The sequence below is a fragment of the Oncorhynchus clarkii genome, chromosome 6 (genome assembly GCF_045791955.1).
Source record: "Oncorhynchus clarkii lewisi isolate Uvic-CL-2024 chromosome 6, UVic_Ocla_1.0, whole genome shotgun sequence".
NCBI classification, from domain to species: domain Eukaryota; kingdom Metazoa; phylum Chordata; class Actinopteri; order Salmoniformes; family Salmonidae; genus Oncorhynchus; species Oncorhynchus clarkii.
Window position 1 is genome coordinate 53,545,623 of NC_092152.1, and position 17,449 is coordinate 53,563,071.

The 17,449-nt window shown below is 42.6% G+C and overlaps 1 protein-coding gene across 3 annotated transcripts in view; it reads left to right on the plus strand.

The window, feature by feature from the left end:
* Positions 1-17,449, plus strand: part of LOC139411287 (xylosyl- and glucuronyltransferase LARGE2s) — a 152,075-nt gene that overhangs the window by 4,072 nt on the left and 130,554 nt on the right. The window contains exon 2 of one of the 3 annotated variants that reach the window (XM_071157380.1): positions 15,408-15,631. The exons of the other annotated variants lie outside the window; for them this stretch is intronic. The gene's annotated coding sequence lies outside the window, so the exon portion shown is untranslated. The remainder of the gene's footprint in view (positions 1-15,407; positions 15,632-17,449) is intronic. 3 annotated transcript variants of the gene reach the window in all.

Below are 17,449 nucleotides of genomic sequence, written 5' to 3' on the forward strand. Positions count from 1 at the left end.
TTGTAATAGTTGTCATTTTTTCCCAGGGCATCTTGTTCTTAGCCATATAGCATCTATCCTTCTCTCTTTTAATTAGTCTCTCTATCACACGATTATGTGACCAATGGCTGTGACTAAAACTAGACTAAAATTGTCCAGAGATTTAGTCGACCGAAAATAACTAAAACTAACAATGGATGAAATGACTAGAATGTGACTAAGACTTAGGCATTTAAGACTAAAACTAAGGAAAACTGAATCTAAAATTGTTGCCAAAATGAACATGCTATCCACCTAATTTTCGAACACTTTTAAAACACGGAAGCCAAACGCAGAAACTATGGACACAACTTCCTCTGCGCTCGCTCAATATTCATGAGCCCCCCACTAGAAATCCCTGCATTAGCACGTTTCTGTCAGCTGATACATCGCGATGTCCCTGGGGAGAGAAACCCCATAACTAATCCAAACGGTTACCCAATCAAGCAGGCTAGTTGCAGTGATCTCGAAATGAATATGCATTCAAAACGCCAGATGGTTGAGCGGTTATTCAAATGGCAGCTTACAGTCGAGACTACAGTGTGAAACTCACTTGAAAACCAATAATACAATTATTCATTACATTGTGTTGTTGTGGCCTAGGTAGGATATGTTTCTTATCCCCCCCAAAAAACATAAACAATAAGGTAGCCTTTCGAGCTGGTCCCCGGGGACTGTGAGGGACTTCCTTTCTTTGTAAATTGACTGGATATATTCACTGCAGTATTAAGCTTAACATTGAGCTCATGAATTATGGGCTAATATGCATACCCTTCTAATTTAGGCCATAGGCTACTTCTCAAGCCTGTCTGTCTTCATTGTTCTGTTGCGCATTTAAGCAGGAAAAGCCAGACTACAAAAGCTTGTTGGACACTTACTTCAACTTATTTTCTTAAGCCTACTAATAGCATGTTGGAGGAGAAATGCATGCTTGCTCTTGCTTGCTGAATGTAAAATAGGCTACAGCATTAACAGGGCGGGGAGTTGGAAAGGAGAAGCCCATATTTTCCTATTGTAGGTCTATCTTAACACTGGGGTACATCCTGACAAAATAGGCCTACATCAAAATGAGTGGCTTGTTAATGTACCTTTCTGGACCTTCTAAACCCTCGAGAATAGACCCAAACTGATCCAAGTGGTTGCATAATCAGGTCTAGGCCTATGCAGTTATTTTGGCATGAAACAAAACAGGAGCAAATCACTGTAGTTTACAGCCTATGGACAATAATTGTGTATTCACTTGATAACATGAGTCAATTCCGCACTGAGTTTGTTGAAGCCCAGGTATAATAATGTCCTTGTCTAAAAACCTAGGCCTAATCAATAGTGGTGCTTTGTGTACCCGGGGACCACAGAGTGCAGCCTGGAGGAACGCACTACAGATCTGCCAATTCATAATCTGCTAATATTTAGCTTCTTACTTTGGCTACACATCACTAGCCTCTCTCTTCCAGCTGTTCCCATGCGCAGCAGGCTGTAGACTACACGAGCCTCTCCACAATAGGCCATTCCTCTGCTCGTGAAATCACTGGAAAAGCTATAGGCTGCAAAAGCTATAGGACATTTATTTTGATAATTGTTTAAACTAGGCATAATAGCCTATTCCGGGAAAGAAGCAGTTTCGCGCTTGCTAATTGCTGAATGTTAAAACAGGCCTACACCAAAGAAAACGCATGTCGGGGGAAAGTTGAGGGGAGAGTGCAGTTGGTGTGAACACTTTTGCCCAGTTATGATAACATTGTTGCGCTGATGCATTGCTAATAGTTGCACAGGACATACAGAGATGAGCACAGTCGAAAAACAAGACCCGAAGGAATTGTCAACCATTTGAAAAAAATGGAAATCACTCGCAACGAGGCAACGTCATACTGTAAAAGATGTGCAGGCTAAATGACGTTTGTTGTTGATATGCTCAATTTAAATACAAGGTACTGTATTCTTTTTCATTTGGCCTGCATGTACATCGAAGTATTATTTGCAATTGGCACTATGACAATGAACACACCCTGAAAGCACTGAATGGTCTGAACCAGTATCTGTGCGTTAAGAGACCTCATGAAAAGGCACCGTGCAGTAGGATGCGTTGATCAGTTGATTGACAGGTGTAGGACTGTAGAACGATGAACTTTCTTCTCGTGTGGCTGCTCACCAATGGTTTATAGTTATGTCGCCTATAGTTTATTATAGTTTATTATCATCGTTATTGGCTTGGTGGAAGGCCCGGATCTTTAATCTGACACGACTAATGTTATCCTCACAACAGAACTAGCCTACAAGTCTAGCTAACATTAGCAAACTTGAATGAAATACATATAAAATGACACTTATACTTGTTGACTTGACTTTTATACTCTATAAATGTACTCTTTCAAATACTTTACTCTGGCACGCTGCATTAGGGGTGGCTCTGCCCATAGAAACGTTTGAAAATGAGGTGGATGACGTCATTGATTTGAGAACATTTCTTCCTATTTCACCACCCTCAATGGAACTGCCTCTGTCTGACTCAATTCCACTCTGGCTCAGATCCCTCCACCCCGGCCAGACTGGACAGGACTTTGAAATAGGATTAGGCCCGTCTCTGCGCATTAAAACGTCAGATGAGATAAATGACAGCGCCTGCTTATGTGGAGTAACTTGAAGATGGATGTGTCTGTGTGGAGTTTCTGCGACACACAGCCCAATTCAACACAAATCCACTGAGCTTTCCATCAAAGCAGGAAGCTATTTTAAAACAGTTTCCCTTCAAAGTGCCCTAAATGGAAGGGGGGGGGGGGGGGGGGGAAGAAATAGACAGTTAGACAGACCTTACCATTATTTCATTACAATCAGCGTGACCCCAAGAGGTGCACGTTTTGTTTTTTGCGCTAGCACTACACAGCTGATTCAAATAATCAACTAATCATCAAGCTTTGATCATTTGAATCAGCTGTGTAGTACTACTGCAAAAAACTAAATGTGCACCCCTTGGGGTCCAGAGGAACAAGTCCAGGATGCTACACCACAGTATGGTGTAGTATCTTTCTTCAAATGTACTCCAGGGAATACAGTCAGGAAAGTGGAAGCTGAAAAATCAACACCACCTGTGTGTGTAATAAAAAAATATATTTATCTCTATACATACTTACACTACCGTTCAAAAGCCACTTAGAAATGTCCTTGTTTTTGAAAGAAAAGCAAATTTTTTTGTCCGTTAAAATAACATCAAATTGATCAGAAATGCAGTGTAGACAATGTTAATGTTGTAAATGACTATTGTAGCTGGAAAGGGCAGATTATTTTATGGAATATCTACATAGGCGTACAGAGGCCCATTATCTACACTATGCGGTGTCAGAGGAAGGCCCTCTAAATTGTCAAAGACCCCAGCCACCCCAGTCATAGACTGTTCTCTCTACCACCACATGGCAAGCGGTACCTGAGTGCCAAGTCTAGGACAAAAAGGCTTCTCAACAGTTTTTACCCCCAAGCCATAAGACTCCTGAACAGATAATCAAATGGCTACCCGGACTATTTGCATTGTGTGCCACCCCCCAAAACACTCTTTTTAATCTGCTGCTACTCTCTGTTTATCATATATGCATAGTCATTTTAACTATACATTCATGTACATACTACCTCAATTGGGCCGACCAACCAGTGCTCCCGCACATTGGCTTCCCGGGCTATCTGCATTGTGTCCCGCCACCCACCACCCGCCAATCCCTCTTTTACGCTACTGCTACTCTCTGTTCATCATATATGCGTAGTCACTTTAACCATATCTACATGTACATACTACCTCAATCAGCCTGACTAACTGGTATGTAGCCTTGCTACTTTTATAGCCTCGCTACTGTATACAGCTTGTCTTGTTATTGTTGTTTTATTTCTTTACTTACCTATTGTTCACCTAACACCTTTTTTGCACTATTGTTTAGAGCCTGTACATAAGCATTTCACTGTAAGGCGCACGTGACAAATACACTTCGATTTGATTTGATCAGCAACCATCACACCTGTGTTCCAATGGCACGTTGTGTTAGCTAATCCAAGTTTATAATTTTAAAAGGCTAATTGATCATTAGAAAACCCTTTTGCAATTATGTTAGCACAGCTGAAAACTGTGCTAAACTGGCCTTATTTAGACTAGTTGAGTATCTGGAGCATCAGCGTTTGGGTTCGATTACAGGCTCAAAATGGCCAGAAACAAATAACTTTCTTCTGAAACTCTCCAGTCTATTCTTGTTCTGAGAAATGAAGGCTATTCCATGCAAGAAATTGCCAAGAAACTGAAGATCTCGTACAACGCTGTGTACTACTCCCTTCACAGAACAGCCCAAACTCGCTCTAACCAGAATAGAAAGAGGAGTGGGAGGCCCCGGTGCACAACTGAGCAAGAGGACAAGTACATTAGAGTGTCTAGTTTGAGAAACAGACGCCTCATAAGTCCTCAACTGGCACCTTTGTTAAATAGTACCCGCAAAACACCCGTCTCAACGTCAACATTGAAGATGTGACTCCGAGATGCTGGCCTTCTAGGCAGAGTTCCTCTGTCCAGTGTCTGTGTTCTTTTGCCCATCTTAATCTTTTCTTTTTATTGGCCAGTCTGAGATATGGATTTTTCTTTGCAACTCTGCCTAGAAGGCCAGCTTCCCATAGTCGCCTCTTCACTTTTGACGTTGAGACTGGTGTTTTGCGGGTACTATTTAATGAAGCTGCCTGTTGAGGACACCAACATTCATTTGGTTTTTGGCGTGCCAACCATTGGTTTGTAGCACTGTGTTACACAGCCTTTTACTTAGCAATGTTACCATTCAAATACACATGTTTTGGTGATGTAATTGCTATGTTAAAGGTAAAGAATTGTTTTGCAAATGTACCTGTAAAACTTGTTGAATGAAGAGGTGAATCCCTTGTTCCTGCTGCACCAGGAGGTGTGTGGTGCGGGGATGATACTCCCATCAATTTATGCTTTGTGCAGGGTCCTACACTATTGATTGAAGTGTTTATGTATGTAGAAATGTATTGATTAGAGCCTGGATATGTTCGTGATTTCATGCCTGTATTTGAGCCTGCTAATTGATGATTGGTTACTAATGGTATGAGGCATTTCGAGGGGTCCCAGGAAGGGTATTTAAGCCTTGTCATTTCTATCTAGGCCAGGCATGGGACAGGTTGCGGACAGGTATTATTGAGGACTGGTTTATTTGAGTGCAACCATTATTTGATTTATCCCCAGTTTGTTCCTGTTGTAACTTTGAGTGTTACTTTCTTTTGGAAATAATTGTAAAAACTAATTCTGGCTTATTATCTTCACATTTGCTAATTACAGCCTCACTCTGGGCAAGAAAATTAAAGAACTGCTATTGCCTGCTCATTGTTAAAATTGAACTGCATGGTCAACTTCAGTGTATGAGCACATGCAGTAGTAAAATGGCTTCTCTCTCTTTGTGGTTTGTAGCAGATATCTTTATCTCAGCACAAACTGTGGTGGATTGTTTTATCTAGCCGTATTTAAAATGGGGGAAATTATGGCATGACGCGGAATTTTATTTCTATGGCAATTTCTAACCGTCAATTAGGAGCAACATGAGCGTGTGATGGGGAAGAGTTGAACCCATGATTTAGAGAATGAACCAGACCAGGAATCAGTGGCTTTACTTGAATAATGGAGAACCTAACGATACAAAAAACTTAAAAACAAAAACAACACTAGCACTCAACTCACGTTAGGGAAACATACGGTAAACTGAATTCAAGAACTAACAAAGGGAAAGTGAAAACACACCTCTCTTAAAGGTGAAACAATCATGAAATAATAAGACACCTGAGTACAATACGTCTCTAAGGCGGTCTCTGCCACCCTCTGGTGCCAGGAGGAACCATGACAGTGTGCCTGTTAGGGCGTTGGTAACCTAACGTAGCAGGCGTAAGAGAAGGACCCTGGGACTAAACACCTCCCTCTGCAACTGGATCCTGGACTTCCTGATGGGCCACCCCCAGGTGTTAAGGGTAGGTAACAACACATCCGCTGATCCTCAACACGGGCCCCTCAGGGGTGCGTGCTCAGTCCCCTCCTGTACTCCCTGTTCACTCATGACTACACAGCCAGGCACGACTCCAACACCATCATTAAGTTTGCTGATGACACAACAGTGGTTGGCCTGATCACCGACAACGATGAGACAACCTATAGGGAGGAGGTCAGAGACCTGGCCATGTGATTCCAGGACAGCAACCTCTCCCTCAACGTGATCAAGACAAAGGAGATGATTGTGAACTACCGGAAAGGGAGGCCCGAGCACACCCCCATTCTCATCGACGGGGCTGTAGTGGAGCAGGTTGAGAGCTTCAAGTTCTTTGGTGTCCGCATCACCAACAAACTAGAATGGTCCAAGCACACCAAGACAGTCGTCAAGAGGGCACGACAAAGCCTATTCCCCCTCAGGAGACTGAAAAAATTTGGCATGGGTTCTCAGATCCTCAAAATGTTCTACAGCTGCACCATCGACTGGTGAGTGCTGGTTGCATCACTGCCTTGTATGGCAACTGCTTGGCCTCCAGACCACAAAGCACTACAGCCCAGTACATCACTGGGGCCATCCAGGACCTCTACACCAGGTGGTGTCAGAGGAAGGCCCTAAAAATTGTCAAAGACTCCAGCCACCCTAGTCATAGACTGTTCTCTCTACTACTGCACTGCAAGCGGTACCGGAGCGCCAAGTCTAGGTCCTAGAGGCTTCTGAACAGCTTCTACCCCCAAGCAGTAAAACTCCTGAACATGTAATCAAATAGCTACCCAGACTATTTTCATTGCCCCCCCCACGCCCTCTTTTACACCGCTTCTACTCTGTTATTATCTATGCATAGTTACTTTAATAACTACCTACATGTACAGTTGAAGTCGGAAGTTTACATACACTTAGGTTGGAGTCATTAGTTAAAACTAGTTTTTCAACCACTCCACAAATTTCTTGTGAACAAACTATAGTTATGGCAAGTCGGTTAGGACATCTACTTTGTGCATGACAAGTCATTTTCCAACAATTGTTTACAGACAGATAATTTCACTTAATTCACTGTATCACAATTCCAGTGGGTCAGAAGTTTACATACACTAAGTTGACTGTGCCTTTAAACAGCTTGGAAAAATCCAGAAAATATCATGGCTTTAGAAGCTTCTGATACGCTAATTGACATAATTTGAGTGAATTGGAGGTGTACCTGTGGATGTATTTCAAGACCTACCTTCAAACTCAGTGCCTTTTTGCTTGACATCATGGGAAAATCAAAAGAAATCAGCCAAGACCTCAGAATTGTTTTTAGACCTCCACAAGTCTGGTTCATCATTGGGAGCAATTTCAAAACATCTGAATGTACCATGTTCATCTGTACAAATAGTAGTACGAGGAACTGGTGAACTTAACAAAATAGGTGGCATCATGAGGAGGCAAATTATGTGGATATATTGAAGCAACATCTCAAGACCTCAGTCAGGAAGTTAAAGCTTGGTTGCTAATGGGTCTTCCAAATGCACAATGACCCCAAGCATACTTTCAAACTTGTGGAAAAATGGCTTAAGGACATCAAAGTCAAGGTATTGGAGTGGCCATCACAAAGCCCTGACCTCAATCCTATAGAACATTTGTGGGCAGAACTGAAAAAGCGTGTGCGAGCAATGAGGCCTACAAACCTGACTCAGTTACACCAGCTCTGTCAGGAGGAATGGGCCAAAATTCACCCAACCTATTGTGGGAAGCTTGTGGAAGGCTGCCCGAAGTTAAACAATTTTAAGGCAATGCTACCAAATACTAATTGAGGTTACGTAAACTTCTGACCCACTGGGAATGTGATGAAAGAAATAAAAGCTTAAATAAATTATTCTCTCTATTCTTATTTTGACATTTCACAATCTTAAAATAAAGTGGTGATCCTACCTGACCTAAGACAGGGAACTTTTACTAGGATTAAATGTCAGGAATTGTGAAAAATTGAGTTTAAATGTATTTGGCTAAGGTGTATATAAACTTCCGACTTCAACTGTACATATGACCTCAATTATCTCGACTAACCGGTGCCCCTGCATATTGACTGTGTATCGTCTCGCTATTGTTATTTTACTGCTGCTCTTTAATTTCTTGTTCCTTTTATTTCTATTCATATTTTTTGGGTTAGGAGCTTTTAAGTAAGCATTTCAGTGTATTCGGCTCATGTGACTAATACAGTTTTATTTGATTCGATTTGAAATGTGGCGGTGGCACATCCAGTTTTCAGAGGAAAAGGAAGCTAGACTGATAACATCTGTATCCCTGAAAACTGGAACATCCGGTTGCTGTTTTCAACTCCTCTAAGGTTGAGACATTGGGAATGGGGTTGAGGATGAGCTTAAACTGTGAGCTACTGCTCAGAGCAGTGTGGGTTCAATCCCAGTGCTAGGCACTTGTTTTGTTTGAACCATATCCCAAAACCTTAACCCTAATGCTAAACTTGATCAAAATTGTGGAATTAAATGCTTAAACTTGAAAGTCAAGGTTAGATTTGGTTTCACTTTTCCTCAGTTCTACTGACCGCTGACATAGGCAAGACATGGCAACACACTCCACAATCTACAGATGGACCCACACGCAGCCACAGAAGCCGTAATTGACAGGGCAAGACATCCCATATCACACACACAGGCCACCATAGCAGAGAGATGAGGGCTGCTCCGATTGCGTTCTCTGTGTAGCATCATTACCCACTCTGAAATGAATATCTAGGGCTCTATTTTAACAAACCTAACGCAATGGTAAATCTTAACACTTTTGGTAGGGCTATAGGTCCGGGGGCGTATCAGAAATACTTTTGCCATTTTCACTGCTGGATTTATTAGCGCAATATCTGGTGGTGGCGCAAAAGGGCTGGGTTTTGATGAATAAATCAATTATAGGTGTGAGGAGGACTTGGCCTCTCACTGGCCAATCAACATGTTTCATGGCTTAATACTGCATGCCATTGCCTTAAATTATGTAGGTTATTGATGGCCTTTGCGTTGTCATCAACTCCAATTTGGCTGGGGGAACGGAATATTCTCATCCTAGTCCATTGTGGATTGACACAGTTTATTAAATGGCATAGGCCAGTGTCCAGGTGTTAATCTTTTTCAGCCTGGAACCCAAATTAGACATTTTCTGTTTTCCTGGGACCCAAGCTTTTGAAAATATGCAACTCTGTGTAAATATTAGTACATTTTATTGCCCTTTTGCCTAAAACAAATGCAATATAGACAAAAACAAATCACAATGAAATGAAATACCCACATAAATAGCAATTCAGGTTTATTTTCCCCCATTAAAAACACTCTTACGTATCTGTCTAGGTTGGAACTGTGGCTGTTAAAATACAATAAATAATTTTCATTCTGAACTAGAATAAACTGATTGATCACATCATACAGATGTATAAAAGAACACCACACACACACACACACACACACACACACACACACACACACACACACACACAGGCTCAGTTTTTGGTAGTTCAACCCCAAGTAACAGTACAGATGAAAGATGATCAGGCCTACTGTACATCTTACTGTAGAAAGTATTGTTGAAACAAAGTCTAAGTTGGAACTATTGCTGTTAAAATACAATAAATGTATTGCTTCTGAACTGGAATAAACTGAATGAACTGAATCAAATCACATGTTGAAGTTTAATCTGGGCATGCTCAGCATTGAGTATTTTTCTGTACTTGTTTTTTTTAAGTATGCAAGAGTTGAGAGAGTTGCTTGCTTGCTAACCCGGTCTGCTAACTGCTAGCTTGCTAGCCCCGGTTTGCTAACCGCAAGCTTTTTAGCACCGGCCTACTAACTGCTAGCTTGTTAGCACTGGCCTGCTAACTGTCTGAATCGCCGTGTCCCCAGCCAGCCCAACTGCTCACTGGACCCATATGTTCACTTGGCTACGCATGCCTCTCTCTAATATCAATATGCCTCATCCATTACTGTCCTGGTTAGTGATTACAGTCTCTTATTTCACTGTAGAGCCTCTAGCCCTGCTCAATATGCCTTAACCAACCATGTTGATCCACCTACTACATTTGCGATGACATCACCTGGTTTAAACGTCTCTAGAGACTATATCTCTCTCATCAATACTCAATGCCTAGGTTTACCTCCAATATACTCACATCCTACCTTACCTTTGTCTGTACACTATGCCTTGATTCTATGCTATCGTTCCCAGAAACCTGCTCCTTTTACTCTGTTCCAAACGTTCTAGACGGCCAGTTTTTATAGCCTTTAGCCGTACCCTTATCCTACTCCTCCTCTGTTCCTCTGGTGATGTAGAGGTTAATCCAGGTCCTGCAGTGCCTAGGTCCACTCCCACTCCCCAGGTGCTCTCATTTGTTGACTTCTGTAACCGTAAAAGCCTTTGCTTCATGCATGTTAACATTAGATGCCTACTCCCTAAGTTTGTTTTACTCACTGCTTTAGCACACTCTGCCAACCCGGATGTCTTAGCCGTGTCTGAATCCTGGCTTAGGAAAACCACCAAAAACCCTGAAATCTCCATCCCTAACTTTAACATTTTCCTCCAAGATAGAACTGCCAAAGGGGTCGGTGTTGCAATCTACTGCAAAGATAGCCTGCAGAGTTCTGTCTTACTATCCAGCTCTGTATCCAAACAATTCGAGCTTCTACTTCTAAAAATTCACCTTTCCAAAAACAAGTCTCTCACTGTTGCCACTTGCTATAGACCACCCTCTCCCAGCTGTGCCATGGACACCATCTGTGAACTGATTGCCCCTTATCTATCTTCTGAGCCCGTGCTACTAGGTGACCTAAACTGGGACATGCTTAACACCCCAGCCATCCTACAATCTAAGCTTGATGCTATCAATGAACCTATCAGGTACAACCCCAAATCCGTAAACACGGGCACCCTCATAGATATCATCCTAACTAACTCGCCCTCCAAAGACACCTCTGCTGTTTTCAATCAAGAGCTCAGTGATCACTGCCTCATTGCCTACATCCGAAATGGGTCTGCGACCAAACGACCACCCCTCATCACTGTCAAACGCTCCCTAAAACACTTCTGTGAGCAGGCCTTTCTAATCAACCTGGCCGGGGTATCCTGGAATGACATTGACCTCATCCCATCAGTAGAGGATGCCTGGTTATTCTTTAAAAGTGCCTTCCTCACCATCTTAAATAAGCATGCCCCATTCAAAAAATGTGAACTAGGAATAGATATAGTCCTTGGTTCCCTCCAGACCTGTCTTCTCTTGACCAGCACAAAAACATCCTGTGGCGTTCTGCATTAGCATCGAATAGCCCCTGTGATACGCAACCTTTCAGGGAAGTTAGGAACAAATATACACAAACAGTTAGGAAATCTAAGGCTAGCTTTTTCAAACAGAAATTTGCATCCTTTAGTACAAACTCAAAAAAGTTCTGGGGCACTGTAAAGTCCATGGAGAATAAGAGCACCTCCTCCCAGCTGCCCACTGCTCTTAGGCTAGGAAACACTGTTACCACCGATAAACCCACTATAATTGAGAATTTCAATAAACATTTCTCTACAGCTGGCCATGCTTTCCACCTGGCTACCCCTACCCCAGTCAACTGCCCGGCAACCTCCACAGCAACCCGCCAAAGCCCCCACCATTTCTCCTTCACCCAAATCCAGATAGCTGTTGTTCTGAAAGAGCTCCAAAATCTGGAGTGGTCAGAGTGGGGAGGGGAAAACTGGAAACTAGCTGTTATTGGCAGAGAGATTTGGAACTCTTTTTGGTTTATTAAGTCATTTAAGGCAAACTCCACCCCACCAAAACAGGCCGATATTTCGGGTAGTCTTTTCAAACAGCTCTTACAGTCAATTATTAGTATTCCAACCTCATAGTGTGGAAATATATATATAAAACACTGGAAAGTCATGTTTTTGACTGCACTTTGGCACACGTTCTTAAGGACACCCCTTCCACCTCAGCGCAAGCCAATCCTGGCGCTAGGGTTTGAAAACAGAAGAGAGGCAGCTTTAACAGGTCGAAATTGCAAAGGAGCGTGCGTACAGGTCTTGTGTAAATCTGCAATTAGGTGGTAATTATGTGGTCTTTCCATAAAAGCCTCTGAGAAAATTATATATCAAAATCAAATCAAATTGTATTGGTCACATACACATATTTAGCAGATGTTATTGCGGGTATAGCGAAATGATTGTGTTCCTAGCAACAGTGCAGTAGTATCTATAAATTCACACATCTTAAAGTAAAATAATGGAATAAAGAAATATATCAATATTAGGACGAGCAATGTTGGAGTGAAATTACTAAAATACAGTAGAATAGAATACAGTATATACATATGAGATGATTAAAGTGATATGTAAACATTGTTAAAGTGACTTGTGATCAATTATTAAAGTGGCCAGTGATTCCCTACCTATGTATATAGGGAAGCAGCATCTAAGGTGCAGGGTTGAGTAACCGGGTGGTAGCGAGCTAGTGATAGCTATTTAACAGTCTGATGGCCTTGAGTTGAAAGCTGTTTTTCAGTCTCTCGGTCACAGCTTTGATGCACCTGTACTGACGACATGATAGCGGGTGAACAGCGGGTGAACAGGCAGTGGCTCGGGTGGTTGATGTCTTTGATGATCATTCTGGCCTTCCTGTGACATCAGGTGCTGTAGGTGTCCTGGAGGGCAGGCAGTGTGCCCCCGGTGATGCGTTGGGCAGACCGCACCACTCTCTGGAGAGCCGTGCGGTTACGGGCAGTGCAGTAGCCATACCAGGCGGTGATACAACCTGACAGGATGCTCTCAATTGTGCATCTTTAAAAGTTTGCGAGGGTTTTAGGGGCCAAGACAAATTTCTTCAGCCCCCTGAGGTTGAAGAGGCGCTGTGGCGCAGAAGAACTTGAAGCTTTTCACCTTCTCCACTGTGGTCCCATCGATGTGGATAGGGACGTGCTCCCTCTGCTGTTTCCTGAAGTCCACAATCAGCTCATTAATTTTGTTGACGTTGAGGGAGAGGTTATTTTCCTGGCACCACTCCGCCAGGGTCCTCACCTGTTCACTGTAGGCTGTCTCGTCATTGTTCGTAATCAGCCTACTACTGTTGTGTCGTCTTCATGATTGAGTTGGAGGTGTGAGTGGCCACACAGTCATGGGCGAACAGGGAGTACAGAAAGGGACTAAGCACACACCCTTGTAGGGCCCCTGTGTTGAGGATCAGCGAAGTGGAGGTGTTGTTTCCTACCTTCACCACCTGAGGGAGGCCTGTCAGGGAGTCCAGGACCCAGTTGCACAGCACAGGGTTCAGACCCAGGGCCCTGAGCTTAATGATGAGCTTGGAGGGTACTATGATGTTGAATGCTGAGCTATAGTTAATGAACAGCATGCTTACATAGGTATTCCTCTTGTCCAGATGGGATAGGGCTGTGTGCAGTGTGATGGCGATTGCATCATCTGTTGATCTATTGGGGCGGGAAGAAAATTTAAGTGGGTCTAGGGTGTCCGGTAAGGTAGAGGTGCTATGATCCTTAACTAGCTTCTCAATGGACATGATGTTGGCAGAGTCCACAAACAGGAGGTGGAATTCCAGAGCTCACAGGTGTGCCTGGCATGGATTACCCTACCCGTATGTGGTTAACTATTTCAGCACCGTTTTGTGCTGCCCTGAGACAAGCATGGGGACTGGTCTTGATAAATCTATGAGATTTTTATTTTCATTGAATCTCCGTTTGGGTATTGGTTAGCCTACAATTAGGGTGTGGAAATGTTAGGATTCACTCGCAGTCACTCAGTAGCCTACTCCCAACCAGTCACATTGTACAGTGCCATATATTCCTAAAATTTTCTTGGAATAGAAACACCATAATATTAATGAAGCTGCATTTCTTAAAATCAATCCCATATACTATGTTCTTACAAAGATGCCCTCCAGTGGTCAAACTAGCACTATCCAGGATTAATGGCAACAATGGCTGACACTTAAATAACGTGCCATAGAATTCTGCGGCAGCCCGCAAGTGTGCTGCGGTACGACACAACTTTTAAACACTGTATGTTCAATTGCCCTGGGGGGTACAAACAAAGGATCCAATTCGGGAAAGTCGTATTCCTGGTCTTAATACTGTTGAGTTACCACCGCACTGATATTTCCGGCTATATGTAATAACACAAAAAGCATTCTGGGCTAATAATGTAAGAAATAACACACCGAAAAAAATACTGCAAAGTTCATATATTACGAATGATATATTGCTCCACTTACAAATAAAGGTGAGACAGTGTGTGAGAGAGAATATTTTTCTGTGCTACACTCGACAACCATGGACCATGAAGTTAAACACACTTCACCCGGACATAAACACAGTATTTTACAGTGGACACTGCACAGCCCGAGTCAGCAGAAACAGCCTCTCTTGGCAGTGTAGGGACAGTTCGAAATGTGCTATTTTCACATGACCCTCCACTTATACTGTAAAATAAATTATTAAACAAATAACAACAACTGTAGCGCCCCTGTGTTTTTCTAAATGTGGATATCAACTTTGCCGCTTCAGAATGCTTTTGTGGCACAGTCGATACCACGCAAGGCTACAGGCCAGAAGGTTGAGGGTTCGCCGACCACCATGGACGAGCTCACTCTCCCTGCCTGTTTCATTACACTAAGATCCGAGCCGGTTGCAGACAATATAATCAGCTGGGGGAAAATCTGATTTTCAACATTTTGATGCCATAATTATATAAAATATATGCAATTAATTTTCCACCAACAGGTGTCTGTGACAATGCACCACAAAGCCAATAAAAAAAGCATACTGACTTCGGCACAATATCATGGTTTGCGTTTTCAGCACCACAGTAGACTGTCCAAAAAAACTGAAAATACTTCCTTCTCTACCTTGTAGACCTACACGTTATTGAAGGCTTGACGCCAAATGTAATTCAACTTTTTGGTGTTTTGTAACAATTGTCTCTTTCAAATGGCTGCTGTCAGTAAAAATAAATAGATGTACACACAGTACAAAGATTGCACAATAAAGTCAGGGATTTATTTCCATTGTGGTCCCTATTTTTTTTAATATACTGTACAATGAGTATACAAAACATTATTAAGAACACATGTTCTTTCCATGACAGACTGACGAGGTGAATCCAGGTGAAATCTATGATCCCCTTATTGATGTCACTTGTTAAATCCACTTCAATCAGTGTAGATGAAGGGGAGGATTAAATAAGGATTTTTAAGCATTGAGACAATTGAGACATGGATTGTGTATGTGTGCCGGTCAGAGGGTGAATGGGCAAGACACAAAAATGTAAGTGCCTTTTGAACGGGGTATGGTAGTAGGTGCCAGGTTCACCGGTTTGTGTCAAGAACTGCAATGCTGATGGGTTTTTCATGCTCAACAGTTTCCTGTGTGTATCAAGAATGGTCCACCACTCAAAAAACATCCAGCCAACTTGACACAACTGTGGGAAACATTGGAGTCAACGTGGGCCAGCATCCCTGTGTAACGCTTTCAACACCTTGTAGAGTCCATGCCCTGACGAATTGAAGCTGTTCTGAGTGCAAAAAGGATGGAGGGGGTTGTGCAACTTAATATTAGGAGTGTTCCTAATGTTTGGAATATACGGTGACTTAAATTATTCATACCCCTGGTCTTATTCCAGATTCTACAGCCTGAATTCAAAATGTATTATTTATTTTCTCACCCATCTACACACAATACCCCATAATGACAAAGTGAAGACATGTTTTTAGAAATGTTTGCACATTTATTGAAAAGGAAATACAGACATCTAGTTTACATAAGTATTCACACCGCTGAGTCAATACTTTGCAGAAGCACCTTTGGCGGCGATTACATATTTGAGTTGTCTTGGGTATGTCTGTATCAGCTTGGCACATCTGGGTTTGGGGATTTTTCTCCCATTCTTCCTTGCAGATTTTCTCACGCTCTGTTAAGTTCGATGGTGAGCTGCGGTGAACAGCCATCTTCAAGTTTTTCCACAGATTTTCAATGGGATTCATGTCTGGGCGTTTGTTGGGCCACTTAAGGACTTTCACATTCTTATTCTGAAGCCATTCCAGCATTATTTTCTCTGTATGCTTGGGGTCATAGTCCTGTTGGAATGTAAATCTTCGAGCCCCATTCTAAGGTTGTTTGCACTCTGAAGCAGGTTCTCATCAAGGACTTGCCTGTATTTTGCTCCATTCATTTCTCCTTACCAGTCTCCCAGTTCCTGCCACTGAAAAGCATCCCCATAGAATGATGCTGCCACCACTATGCTTCACAGTAGGGATGGTGTTAGACCGGTGATGAGCTGTGCCTGGTATTCTCCAGACTTAGCACTTTGTGTTCAGGCTAAAGAGTTACATTTCTGTCTCATCAGACCACATCATCTTTTGCCTTATGATCTGTCTTTCACATGCCTTTGTGCAAACTCCAGGTGTGCTGTCATGTGCCTTTTTTTCTCTCAGGAATGGCTTCAGTCTGGCCATTCTCCCATAAAGCCCAGATTGGTGAAGTACTGTAGAGACTGTTGTCTTTCTGGCAGGTTATCCCATCTCAGCCAAGGAACTCTGAAGTTCTGTCAGAGTGGTCGTTGGGTTGTTGTTCACCTCCCTGACCAAGGTACTTCTTGCTCGGTTGCTCAGTTTGGTCGGACGGCCAGCTCTAGGCAGAGTTTGGGTAGTTCCATATTTTTTTTCCTTTTTCCTTTTTTTCCTTCTGTACCTTTCAGACTCTGCTCTGGATTACTGACCTCTGGCTGCCCTTGACCTGTCGTTTGCCTGCCCCCTGTTCTTGTAATACACTTTTGTCACTTCGAACTGCCTGCATCTGGGTCTTATCCTGAGGTCTGATAAATTGAGACATTTTCATTGGCTAAATTAAGTCAGATCTGTCCAAATTAAGTCTGAATTGTCTGTTAGGTTTTAGGTAGGCCTGTTGTAAAATGATTATCATTAGCCTATTGCTGTCATATGTTGGGTACAGTAGGGATGAGGCTTTCTAGGTAATTGCTGCAATATAGCCTGTTCAAAACTTTGGTTTAATACTATTTTTTTTTCATTCTGTTGAACCATTTTCTTTGGCCAAATATTTGCCATGTCATACTGTAATATCCTGCTCGTATTTTCCCTATAAACAGTGGCTTGACTTGCTTTTGATATTACCTTATTACACTTTTGTGAAGATTCGGTGCGGGTTGGCTATTAGCCTATTATACTGCAGGCCTGATATGAGAGTAGTGCGCACCGGCGCTCCAACTGACTCCGACAGTTGAACTTGTGGTGAGGAAGAATGTTTTAGGCCTACGAGAGTTACTCCTATAATCATATATCTGTATAGCAGATCTGACAAGGATAAATAAATGCATGTTGGTGTCGTACCATGCCACCTGCATATTGCTCTCTCTTTCTCTCTCTCTCTGGGGCTAGGCCTAACATG